We start from the raw sequence: 12,119 nt of genomic DNA on the forward strand, positions 1-12,119 counted from the left end.
GCTGTCACCAAAAAGAGCACACTCTGATCCAGATTAATAGAGTAGTACCGCTATAGATAACAGGTTTGGTGTGGTTACAAGAGTCCTCTAATTTTCTCAAGATTATTATATTTGCTGATGTCCTGGTCATATATCTAATTCCATCAAGTCAACTCTCTAATGAACTTGAATAAAAAACAAAGATATATTTTGCATGAGAGTTCTTCATCATTGGCTAATAATCATTAGTTATATCTAACCTCTTATTGTAATTCAACTTGTAGTTATCGCATATGGGTATCATGCTCCTATGTTCTGTTCTTTTTTTCTTGTTAAGTAAAGTTTTATTGCGCAGGCTCAGAAACTATAGGAGAACTGCTTTCCATTGGAAGTCCAGCAACTCACAAGCAAACCAAACATGTCTTCTAAATCAGAATATTAATACATCTGAGTAACAACACAACAAGCAACTGGGGGCATGAAAATGCGATGCGCATCGATACATCAAATTTTCTTTTTGTTGTCTTTTCATATCTTGTGAAGCACTTAGATGGCGTTACCTTCACCCTTATGTGGTGATTAACCATAATTTTGCATCCCATATTTCAATAGATGATTAAATCGATGGGTTCGTCGATCTCGGAATCAAAATTTCCATCTGCAAGAAAGGTTTCCTAACAAATAATGGGCGATATATCAACCACTCCCCAGGCCATGCATGTTCATGTTGGAAAACTATTCAATGATAGAATTTTTTACTTCAAACTATTCAAGGTAAGATTCTAACAAGGTCATGAAACTTGAAAAAGGATGTAAACTTAGAAAACTAGTCTTATTGTAAAATTTTTTGAGACCATTTTAAATATTCTAAATCTCCACTCACGTGTAAGCTAGGCTTTGGCCTAAGATTAAGGTGTAGAAATACATAATGAGAGAGACATATAGGGGCCATGAAAGATTTGAACTCGGAACATCCTATTCTATACCATATTATTTAAGAAGCTTAAGCCGTTAGATTAAGGCGTTTTTTTAATATTTAAATATTCTAACATCCCTGCCCCCCATTAATCATATATTGAGTTTAATTCATAGAACCATGACCTTTTCATGTTCCTATAGTTAATTTTCAGGGAAATTTTCAAAAAAATCCTAAACCTATTGCACTTGTGCCAATTCAGTTTTAAACTTTTTAATTTGGCCAATTTAGTCTTAAACCTTTTGATAATTTGCCAATTTACTCCTAAGCTTTTTGACGATTTGCTAATCGCTGACGTGATAATCTAATCAGCGCTGGCTGTTTTACATGGCACGCCCGGCACTGATGTTGATAACTTTTGCAAATTTTTTAATTTTCTAAATTTTTTTTCCTTTTTCCATTTTCTTTTTCTTTTTTCCTTTTTCCCTTATTCCCTCCACCGGCCATCGCTAGGCCTTGGCAATTGCTGGTGGAGGTCGCCCACCTCAGGCGATGGCCGCCCTCGTCAAATCCGGCGAGGTCGACCTGGTCGAGGTTGCCTCACCAGTTTTCAGACTTAAGTGTGTGACAAAACTAAACTTGGTCCAGAGGCAAACAGAAGTAACAATTACAGTTTTCAGACAGTTGTGAAGAAGCAACTTAGAAAAACAGTAGCTTACGAGTCCTCCCAATTTGATGTTGGATCACAGCTTGACGTAAAACTATTTGCAGAGACTTCATAAACTTGAGTGATTTTGGCTGAGGTAAAGAAAGACGAAGAGAATCATTTATGTCCTCACAATTTTCTTCTACCATTGCAGCCTCTCTTCCTCCTCCTGCCTTCCTTCTCGAGACTTTTCACCAGCAACTCTTTCGTGGCAGAATCGGGAAGTAGATTTGAGCTTCTCATGTCCTCGAATACCTTCCAAGCAAGAGCAGCTGGGTCACACTTGCAATAACCATGAATCAAAACCTTAAAAATGTAAGTGTTTGGCTCAGTGCCGCTCTGCCTAACCATTCCGAAGATCTTCTGGACATTCTTGCTGTCTCCTTGCTTTGCAAAGTGATCCATTGAACCAGAAAACGTTTGAATATCTGGGCAAATGTCATTTAAAATCATTTCATCAAGCACCTCAAGAGCACAAGAGCTCCTACTGCACTTGGCCAATGTTCATAACAACAATGAATATGAATCCATCAGCTTAAACTTTGAAATAGACCACAGAGAGTTTTATCGTGACAAAAAGTCTTCAAAGCAGCATCAGGATCTTTTGAAATGCCACAGAAGTTGATAATCAATTCAATGGTACAGAAGGAAACGTTTAGTCCCTTCTGTCTGATTTTATCGATCAGCTGATTTACTAACTAGACATTCCCATGTCGGGCTAAAAGGGTCATCATTCTCTGCACCATGTAAACATGATGAGTAAACCCCCGTCGGCAAGCAACCCAGCAGAAAAAGTTCCAAGCTGCCATTGGAGATTTGAAATTTCTAAAGACTTTGCAAACCAAGCAAGTTGTCCACACAAACTTTGCATTCTCCAATTCCCAAACATCCTTGGGGCTCCAACTCTGCAAAACATTTGTCAAAGCTCTAGGATCTAGCCATGGTTTCAATCTGACCTTGTTGACCTCACAAGCAACGTCATCCTCCTCCTCAGCCTCGGCCTCAGCATCATCATCATCGTCTTCGGTATCATCTACAAAATACTTCACACTTTTTATCGTCTCATTTGGCAACATTTCAGAAAGAATTTCATCATTCTCATTAATATATCCTGCCTCTTTCATATGTTGCAGTGAGCAAAGCAGAGCTGGAACAGGCAGCATACCTTCAGCTTGCATATTGTTGAGAAAAAATTTCACCTCATCAAACCTTCAAACCCTCTGCCAAAATCAAGAACTATTTCGATGTGCGCTTGATTCTCATCAATAGTAGAAAGCTGAAAACCTCCAGCACCACATCCAGCTTCCCAGAATTCACAAGGCGCTCAAAAATATCTGTATATGTTCTAGAATTAGGGTTTGCTCCTTCCACAATCATCCTATAGAATCTCCACAGCCCTGGAATCTTCACCTTTTTCTGAATATAGGCACATGACAATGTTATACGATTCTGTGCACACATGTCTGTCCAACTCTCTATACTTATCCCATATATAAAAAACTGAGTCAATCTCTCCAGTTGCTGCATACCACTGCATAAGGTTCACATGGCTAACCCAAACAATTTTAAGGCTCCTCGCATTAATGGCATCAACCAAAGCATCAAGTTCCTCCCTTCGACCGGATCTGGCCATAATTGGCCAGGGCGTAAATGGTACTTTGTGTATGACTAAAATTCAAATTTGATTTGAGAATGTCCATAAATGAGAGTGTCCAATCAGCAGAAGGAGCAGAACGGAGAACGTGAGTACTACTGTTATATTTCGTTGGTCCGCCCATGATGAATGTGTCCAAGAGGCACCATTTACTCTAATTATAAGTGTGTCTGAGAGACACCTTTTGAAGAGGCACGAGAGGAGTTTCTTAAGAGAAGTTAAGATAACTTCCTCATGATGAACAATAAACAAGAGAAAATAAGAACTCTCTCTCTCTCTCTCCTCTCTTGATCAAAGAACGACGCATAAGGATTCCGTATCTACTCTGAGAAGATAATTAGCATTAACGCTGTGGAACGAGAATACTTTCCTTGTGATTGTATTCGGACCAACGTGAAGTAGATTCATTCATCGTTCGCTAGTGATTCAACGTACGATCCTGGAAAATTAGTTTGGAGTGCATCGAACAGGTTAGTCGGTTCTCCCGACACTCGCCACCTACATTGGTATCAGAGCCTCGGTTATGATCTCTGCCTTGTTTTTCCATCGAATTTTTTCACTTGTTGTTTGATATGGGGATCAAGAGAAGTCATATCATTTGGATATTCATTGCTCGGAAATTGCAACATGAATTGTCGAAAACGAAATCGGACGCAACGAACGGGTTTGGAGGATGAACGCCATTCTGCTTGACCCTATATCGAATATTCAGTAAAAATGAGATATTTTTATACAGAGTTGAAGAACTCATCGAGACGAGCAAAATGGCGAGTGCCACGCCTCCGGAAGATGCCGGACACGCCCACACGCGTGGCCAAAAGCCGCGGCGCGTGGAAGCCACACGCCCAATGCATTGGCGCTGCTAGCGCGTGTGGACCATGCGCGCGTCGGCCAACCGGCGCTTGATGACGTCATCGATGATGTCAGCAATACTGTCGGTAATCGACATGCTGACGTCATTGATGATGTCATATCGCCGGCGAATCGACGCTCCGGCAACAGGCGAACGGACCCGGCCGGTTACCCGACCCGTCCGGGAAACCAAACCCGTTCGGGAGACCCAACCCAATGACCCGACCTAGTTACCGACCCGACCCGATGACCCGACCCGTTGACCAGTCAACGGTCAATCGATCAGACCGGTCACCGGTCAACCGGTCGGACCGGTCAACGATTGAACTGGTTGGACTGGTTCGACCGGCTCAGAAGCCCGAATTGGGCAAGCGCGTGCGCCACACGCGCCGCGCACTTGGTCTCGTTGTGTTCGTATCGACGTCCTCTACACTGTAAAATAATTATTTTATTTTTTTTGAAGCTTTTAATGGTATAAAAATGCGTACGGAATCCTAAATAGGCGTATTTTAGGGGTATATTTGCTTTGTTTATTCCTTCTAACCTGTATTTCACTATGTTTTTGGAAATACAATAGCTAGCCTACGTGAAAATGACCACATATATGTTGTGTAGAGCTTGGTTCGGTGATAGCATGTATATGGTTTGACGTGCTTGCAATTTCCTAATTCTGAGCATACTAAAACAATGGCTGGAGATCTTTATGTCTCGATTTTCGCATTTGATTGTATTTGATGTAATGAATTATTTGTAAGTTGGTGATCATTACGTGAGGTCATGTAATCATCTTTTCTAGTGGGAGTTCGTAGGTTGGTAGAATTCAAAGGAGTTCTCACCTAGAACTTAAAAATTTGCGAAAATTAAATAAGTTAATGATGGTAGAACAATTATACGTCGAAGCTGATTGGGAACATAGTGAACTTTCGTTTCGATATCTTTTGTTGAATTATCATTAATTTAGTTTGTCTTTGCAGCAAATTAAAATGTGTGTTTATGTGGATAATGTGCTAGTATTGATTCTGTGTTTATTATATCAATGCGTAATAGAAATTGATTATGGCTTCGGCATCCAAGACCATTGTGGCTGACCTCAACAAGGGTGAGAAGCTGAACGGTGATAATTATGATATTTGGTACCGAAAAGTTCAGTATATCCTTGAGGAGCAAGAGGTTTTGGAAACCCTCAACTACACCATGGATGAACCTGAGCATGGAACTTCTGCTCAACACAGAAGAGATCACGAAACTTATCAAGCTTGGAAAAAGAAAAATAGCGTTGCTCGCATCACGTTGCTGAGTTGTATGCAAGATGATCTCATGTGTGAGTTTGAAAGTTATGACAAAGCTCAAGCAATGTGGGTTGCCTTGAAAGATAAGTTTGGGGGTACGTCTGCCACTAAGTCGATGAGGCTCACCATCAAATTTAACACATACCGGAAGCGCTCAAATCTAACGATGAGGCAGCATCTTCAGGAGATGTTAAACATGATACGTGAGCTGAAGTCGGCAGATCATACCTTAACTGATGAACAGCAAGTTCAGGCTGTTATAAGGTCTCTTCCTGACAGCTGGGAACATATGAAAATCAATATGACGCACAATGAGAATATTGTCACTTTTGACGATATTGCACGTCATTTGGAATTAGAAAATGAGCACCTAGAGGCTGCAAAATCCTCTACCTATGCTTATGTTGCTGAATCAGGTTTGAGCAAAGCTTCGTGCTTTAAGAGCAAGAGGAACCATAAATTCAATAACAAAGGAAAAGAGACTGAGCAGGCACCCAAGAGAGCCAAGACCTTCCGACGCAAGAAGCGTGGCGGGAAGAAGGACAAGGCCAAGATGATGTGCTACAATTGTGGTAAACTGGGCCACTTCGCTCGTGAAAGCACTGAGTCGAAAAAGGTACCACATTACTCCATTACTTTAAGTAATGCTTTTGTTTCTAGCACTGTAATGCTTGCTGAATCTTATCCAATGTGGACTGTAGACTCAGGAGCAACAGACTACGTAGCTAGAGACCGAGGAGCATTTGTGGAGTATCGTCGGATACAGCCTAGAAGAAGATGGATATATGTTGGAAATAACTCAAGAGTTGAAGTGAAGGATATCGACACATGTAAATTAACCTTTCGTGGTAGTCGAAACCTATTCTTACATGATGTCCTCTATGCTCCAGATATTCAGCGAAACTTGGTCTCTGTAGTTGTTCTTCTTGGCTTAGATTATGTATTTAATTTTCATGGTAATTGTGTTGACATTTTATTTGGAACAATTTATTATGGTTCTGGTTATGTATTGAATGGTTTTATGGTGTTAGACATTGACTATGATGTGTACAAAGTTAATGTTGATGGTTGTTTTTCTTTAATTGCATCTTCTAGTAATATGGAGATTGATGCAAGTACTTGGCATGCTAGACTGGATCACATTGGGTTACAAAGAATGAAACGATTAGCAAGAGAAGGCCTTTTGGGGTCACTTGCTAATGTTGAACTACCCGTATGTGAACATTGTCTAGCGGGAAAAATAACTAGAAAACCATTTGGTAAAGGAACCAAAGCTGAACTTCCATTGCAACTCATACATTCTGACATTTGTGGTCCATTAAATGTGAGGGCGAGGCATGGAGCCTCATATTTCATCACTTTTATAGATGACTTCATGCTTTTCGGTTATGTTTTTCCGATCTCCCATAAGTCCAAAGCATTGGATTGCTTTAGACGGTTTATAGCTTTGGTAGAGAATTAGTTGAATAAAATAATAAATGCATTGAGAACCGATCGTGGACGTGAGTATCTATCTGAGCAATTTAAGGCTCTTTGTGATGAAAAGGGAATTGTAAGACAATTGACTATTTCTAGTACTCCGCAACAAAATAGGGTTGCAGAAAGAAGGAATAGAATTCTATTGGAAATGGTTAGGTCTATGATGGCACAGGCAAATCTACCTGTCTCATATTGGGGAGATGCGTTATTGACTGCTACCTATATACTTAATCGTGTGCCCTCTAAGTCAGTTGCTTCCACCCCCTATGAATTATGGACTGGTAGGAAACCAGACTTAAGTAATTTACAACCTTGGGGGTGTGCAGCATATGTTCATGATTTTTCCCATAAATATGGCAAATCAGGCCCTAAAGGGAAGAAGTGTATCTTTATTAGATATTCTGAAAACTCCAAAGGGTACGTGTTCATATGTGAACAAGCTGATGGAAGTGTGACTGAAATGGAGTCACGAGATGTCACGTTCTTGGAGAACGATTTCCCTAGTAGAGGTGAGATCGATAAGGACTTCCAATTACATGAGATGGAAGATCCCGATAACACATCCACTAATGTTATTGAGGGAAATACAGATTTACCTCAACATACAAGACCTAGTGGGAGTATAGCGTCGCCTGGTGAACTGAATTCTCAAGAAATTCAGTTGCGTAAAAGTAATCGTAAAAGTATTCCCCGTCGTCAATTTGAGATTGAAGGGGAAACATTTATGATTGCTCTACAAGACGATACAGAGCCTAAAACAGTTCAAGAGGCTTTCTCATCTCTTGACAAGGAAGAATGGAGAAAAGCTTTGGAAGACGAAATGGAGTCTATGAGGACAAACCACGTTTGAGACTTGGTTGATCTGCCACCCGATCGCAAGGCTATTGGAAACAAATGGATTTTCAAGATTAAGCGAAGGGCGGATGGATCCATTGAAAAATATAAGGCTCGCCTTGTGGCGAAAGGCAATACTCAACAAGAAGGTATAGACTATGAGGAAACTTTTTCACCAGTTGTAAGGTTTGCCTCCATACACCTTATCCTAGCCATTGTTGCACATTTGGACCTAAAATTACATCAAATGGATGTAAAGACAGCATTTCTCAATGAAGAACTAGATGAAGAAATTTATATGAAGCAACCGATAGGTTTCATTGCTGAAGGAAAAGAGCGTAAAGTTTGCAAACTTCATCGCTCAATATATGGCCTTAAACAATCATCTAGATAGTGGTATTTTCGTTTTCATCAAGCCATAACTTCTTTTGGGTTCACGATGATCGAAGAGGACCACTGTGTGTATATCAAACGGTCCGAGGATAAATTTATGATTTTATCTCTTTATGTGGATGATATCATGTTAGCTGAGAATGACAAGGGTTTGGTTATAACCATAAAAGAATAGTTGTCCTCTAATTTTGAAATGAAGGACATGGGAGAAGCTGCATATATATTGGGAGTTAAGATTGAAAGAGATCGATCAAATAAACTCATTGCTATGTCACAAGAGTCTTATATTATGAACTTTCTGGAACGCTTTAATATGCAGCACTGTAATCCCATTGATACCCCTGTCATGCAAGGCGAAGGCCTGAGTACTAAGATGTGTCCTAAGACTCCAGAAGAAAAAAAAATGGTAATTGTTCCTTACGCCAGTGCTGTCGGAAGTTTGATGTATGCTATGATGTGTACTCGACCCGACATATGTCATGCTGTGGGGTTAGTGAGCCGATATCAATCAAATCCTGGTCAAGCACACTGGAAAGCAATTTAAGAGGATCCTGAGATACTTGAAAGGCACTTTGGACTATCGACTTTGCTATCAAGGGAGTGATTTACGCTTATTAGGATACTTTGATGTTGATTAGGAAGGAGACCTAGATAAGCGTAAATTGACGTTTGGATATGCGTTCTTTCTTAATGATGGTGCAATTTCTTGGAATAGCAAGAAACAGACATGCATAGCTTTATCTACGATGGAGGCAAAATTTATTGCACGTTCTGCTGCAGTACAAGAAGCAGTATGGCTAAAACGTTTCTTGGAAAATTTAACCACTGTCACTGATGTCCCAAGACTAGTGATAGTATATTACAATAGTCAAGCAGCCATTGCCTATGTGAAACATCCCAAGTACCATGGTAAGACGAAGCACATTGACATAAAGAATAACTTCATCAGAGATATAATAGCGCAGAAGGAAGTAGTCCTGCAATATATTTCAACCAACAGGATGGTTGCTGATCCATTCACGAAGGCTGTTCCTAGAGACGTGTTCTTGACCCACAGGATGTCTCTAGGGTTACGTAGAATGTGATATGTAATATTGTTGAGGATCATTGGATTATATGTGTATATGTATTGTACTTGTTTGTTAATGAATTGATGTTTTATTAATTAGTACAATATTATGAGACTAGCACAAACACACATATATTGTTGAAATGTATGTCACAAGGCAATGATTGGCTCACTCACACGAGCAATCATCTCAAACGCTATAGTAAGCGGGTTGAGATGAGACGATATGTACTATAAATGCTGGAAGAGCAGTTTAGTACATAAAACGATTTAATGTCGTCTTGATTGGAATCAAGATGAGGTCTATTATTCGTATGTGATAAGACCGAACATGATAGTCTCACAATCATGTATGCCTGAAGGTAGCCGGATGCGAGTACTAAATTGGGCGCTGTGGAAAGCGAGCTGATATAGTACTCGGGCTAAACATGAGTACGTAAAAAGCATGTGACTATGTTTAGGCTAAGATCTGTATAGTGGATATGATTAATAAATGACATACGCTCTTATAGAAAGAGAAATCCACTATAGCATGTAATTCATACTACATGTGCTTTATTTGACCAATAAGGGAGATGAGTACAATTATCCCTATTTATTCATCGTGTGAGTCCTTAAGGTAATTTATAATTTACATTACTTTGTGTCCTATGTTACTTCTGACTATGTTCTCAAAGTAAAAGATCAATGTTGCTACTTTAGCATATTACCGGCGGTCATGAATAGATATGGCTTTATGGGACGTGTCTAGGAAAGCAGTTGTTCTGAAATGGAGAGAGACATGAGTGCAAAGGAAGATTATTGTTGTTTTACATCTATCACATGTGTTTACCGATCGACCAATTATTTCGCCTTCAATGGCTTTTAGAAATAATTGTAAATACATGGTGTTCTTGAGAAAAGTCAAGTATAGCCTTTAAAGGATAGGTATACTTGGACTGATGTAACAAAATATGTCTGGGGCACTGTGAGACATCAATTGTCTATTTCTTTTTTAGGCTTGTAGCCATTATGTTATCCCTAACAGGTGCATAATTAGAGCTCCCAAGTGCAGGTGTACTCACTGGTCACACGGCTTTCTTACCAGTATGAATTGTTTCTAAAGTGGATGAATGATGAATGCCTTATGTTCTTGATAGAGTATGATCAAGTCCATCATGTGCGAGTGGGAGATGTTATATTCCGTCGGTCTGCCCATGATGAGTGTGTCCAAGGGGCACCATTTACTCTAATTATAAGTGTGTCTGAGAGACACCTTTTGAAGAGGCACGAGAGGAGTTTCTTAAGGGAAGTTAATATAACTTTCTCAGGATGAACAAAAAACAAGAGAAAATAAGAACTCTCTCTCTCTCTCTCCTCTCTTGATCAAAGAACGACACATAAGGATTCCGTATCTACTCTGGGAAGACAATCGGTATTAATGCTGTGGAACGAGAATACTTTCCTTGTGATTGTATTCGGACCAACGTGAAGTAGATTCGTTCATCGTTCTCTGGTGATTTAACGTACGATCCTGGAAAATTGGTTTGGAGTGCATCGAACAGGTTAGTCGATTCTCCCGATACTTGCCACCAACAACTACAAAAGAGTACAAAAGGCAGTCATTCGTGAGAGTGGTAAGCATTCGACCAAAAAAAAAAGTGGGTGGTAAGCAAACTCTGGGAATTCGATCGAAGCACAAGCCTTATGGAATCAATAATTCTGGCTCTATAGAGGTAGTGCGAGACCTTGCTAGGGAAAGGGTCACGAGAAAATAAGCGAGTCTGCTGGTTTAAGGTCTTGAACAGGATGCCAGTTCCAGCAGAAAAGAAATGTTTGCGGAACACGGGCTTTGGACAAATTCCAATGTCAAACACATAACATATCAACTCGCTCCTGAATGTCATGATGGGTTTGGAAAAAATTACGTTATAAGGGAAGGATGAATTGATTGGATTCATCAAACACCTGCCGTGCCGATAAACGTTTCGACTAGGACGCACTCAGCAACACAAGACCCACAACAAGGAAGAGGGAGAAAGTAGGAACCGAGCGCAGTTAAGAGCCGAGATGCATATTTATCTGACTTCAAAGATCACGAAGATTATTAGCGAAAACGAGAGGACTCAGTCGTCAGGCAAAACATCAAACATCTTCGGTGCGGGCAACGATTTTCGTGAACTTTCACCAAGACATGTAATCATCCCTGTAGGAAAGGCAAGAAAAGAGACGACCCACGACAAGGCTATGAGAATGTGACAAAAAGGAATTCCACGGTGATTTCTCTTGACCAGGAAACAACGAGAGAACAGTTAGGAGCTTACGAAGGCCGAAAGGTTCACACTAAAATCACGGACCGCCCTCCACTTGGGTGGGTCTTACCCAGATCTCTTATATGATATTTATAAAATGAATGATTACGATCAAACCTTCATTGATAAGGCATTTTCATAGTTATTTATTGAAAATTATGACGACACAGAGCAAATTTATATTTGAAGATTCTTTCATTGTTCTTTCTTATATAGATATCATTGCCGAACTCATTTGCTTCTAAAGCACGTGACATATCAAATGAGAGTAACTTTTTTGTAAAATGACACGGCAGGAATAATAGATAGGCCACGAATAAATCAATCCGCAACACCCACATAGGAAGGTGGAACAGGCTCAGAGGTGAAAATTGAGAGAAAAAACTCTCTCAACCCGTATTTTGTGAAATTACGTCAAAAGCTGTCCAATACTCCAAAAGGAACAAAATAACACTTGGGAAATCTAGGCGATATGGGAAAACTGAAAATAACTCTAAGCAGCCTAGAAGTTCATAAAAATTACGTAGGGCTAAAATAATGTAGAATATTGACCTGAAATAGAAAAGTGTCTTAAAACATGCATAGACTGTCGAAATGCCTGTCCAGGGAATGGAACTGTTTCTTTGTTTTTTGCTTTACTTTGGATTTCGCTTATCC

General features: G+C 39.9%; 1 pseudogene; it reads right to left on the reverse strand.

Annotated features, from left to right (window-relative positions):
- Positions 1-1,610: 1,610 nt before the first annotated feature.
- Positions 1,611-11,210, reverse strand: LOC130138800 (pentatricopeptide repeat-containing protein At5g66631-like; annotated as a pseudogene).
- Between the last annotated feature and the right edge of the window lie 909 nt (positions 11,211-12,119).

The sequence above is a fragment of the Syzygium oleosum genome, unplaced genomic scaffold (genome assembly GCF_021117445.2).
Source record: "Syzygium oleosum isolate NSW1041296 unplaced genomic scaffold, Sole_v2.1 Sole_v2.08, whole genome shotgun sequence".
NCBI classification, from domain to species: Eukaryota; Viridiplantae; Streptophyta; class Magnoliopsida; order Myrtales; family Myrtaceae; genus Syzygium; species Syzygium oleosum.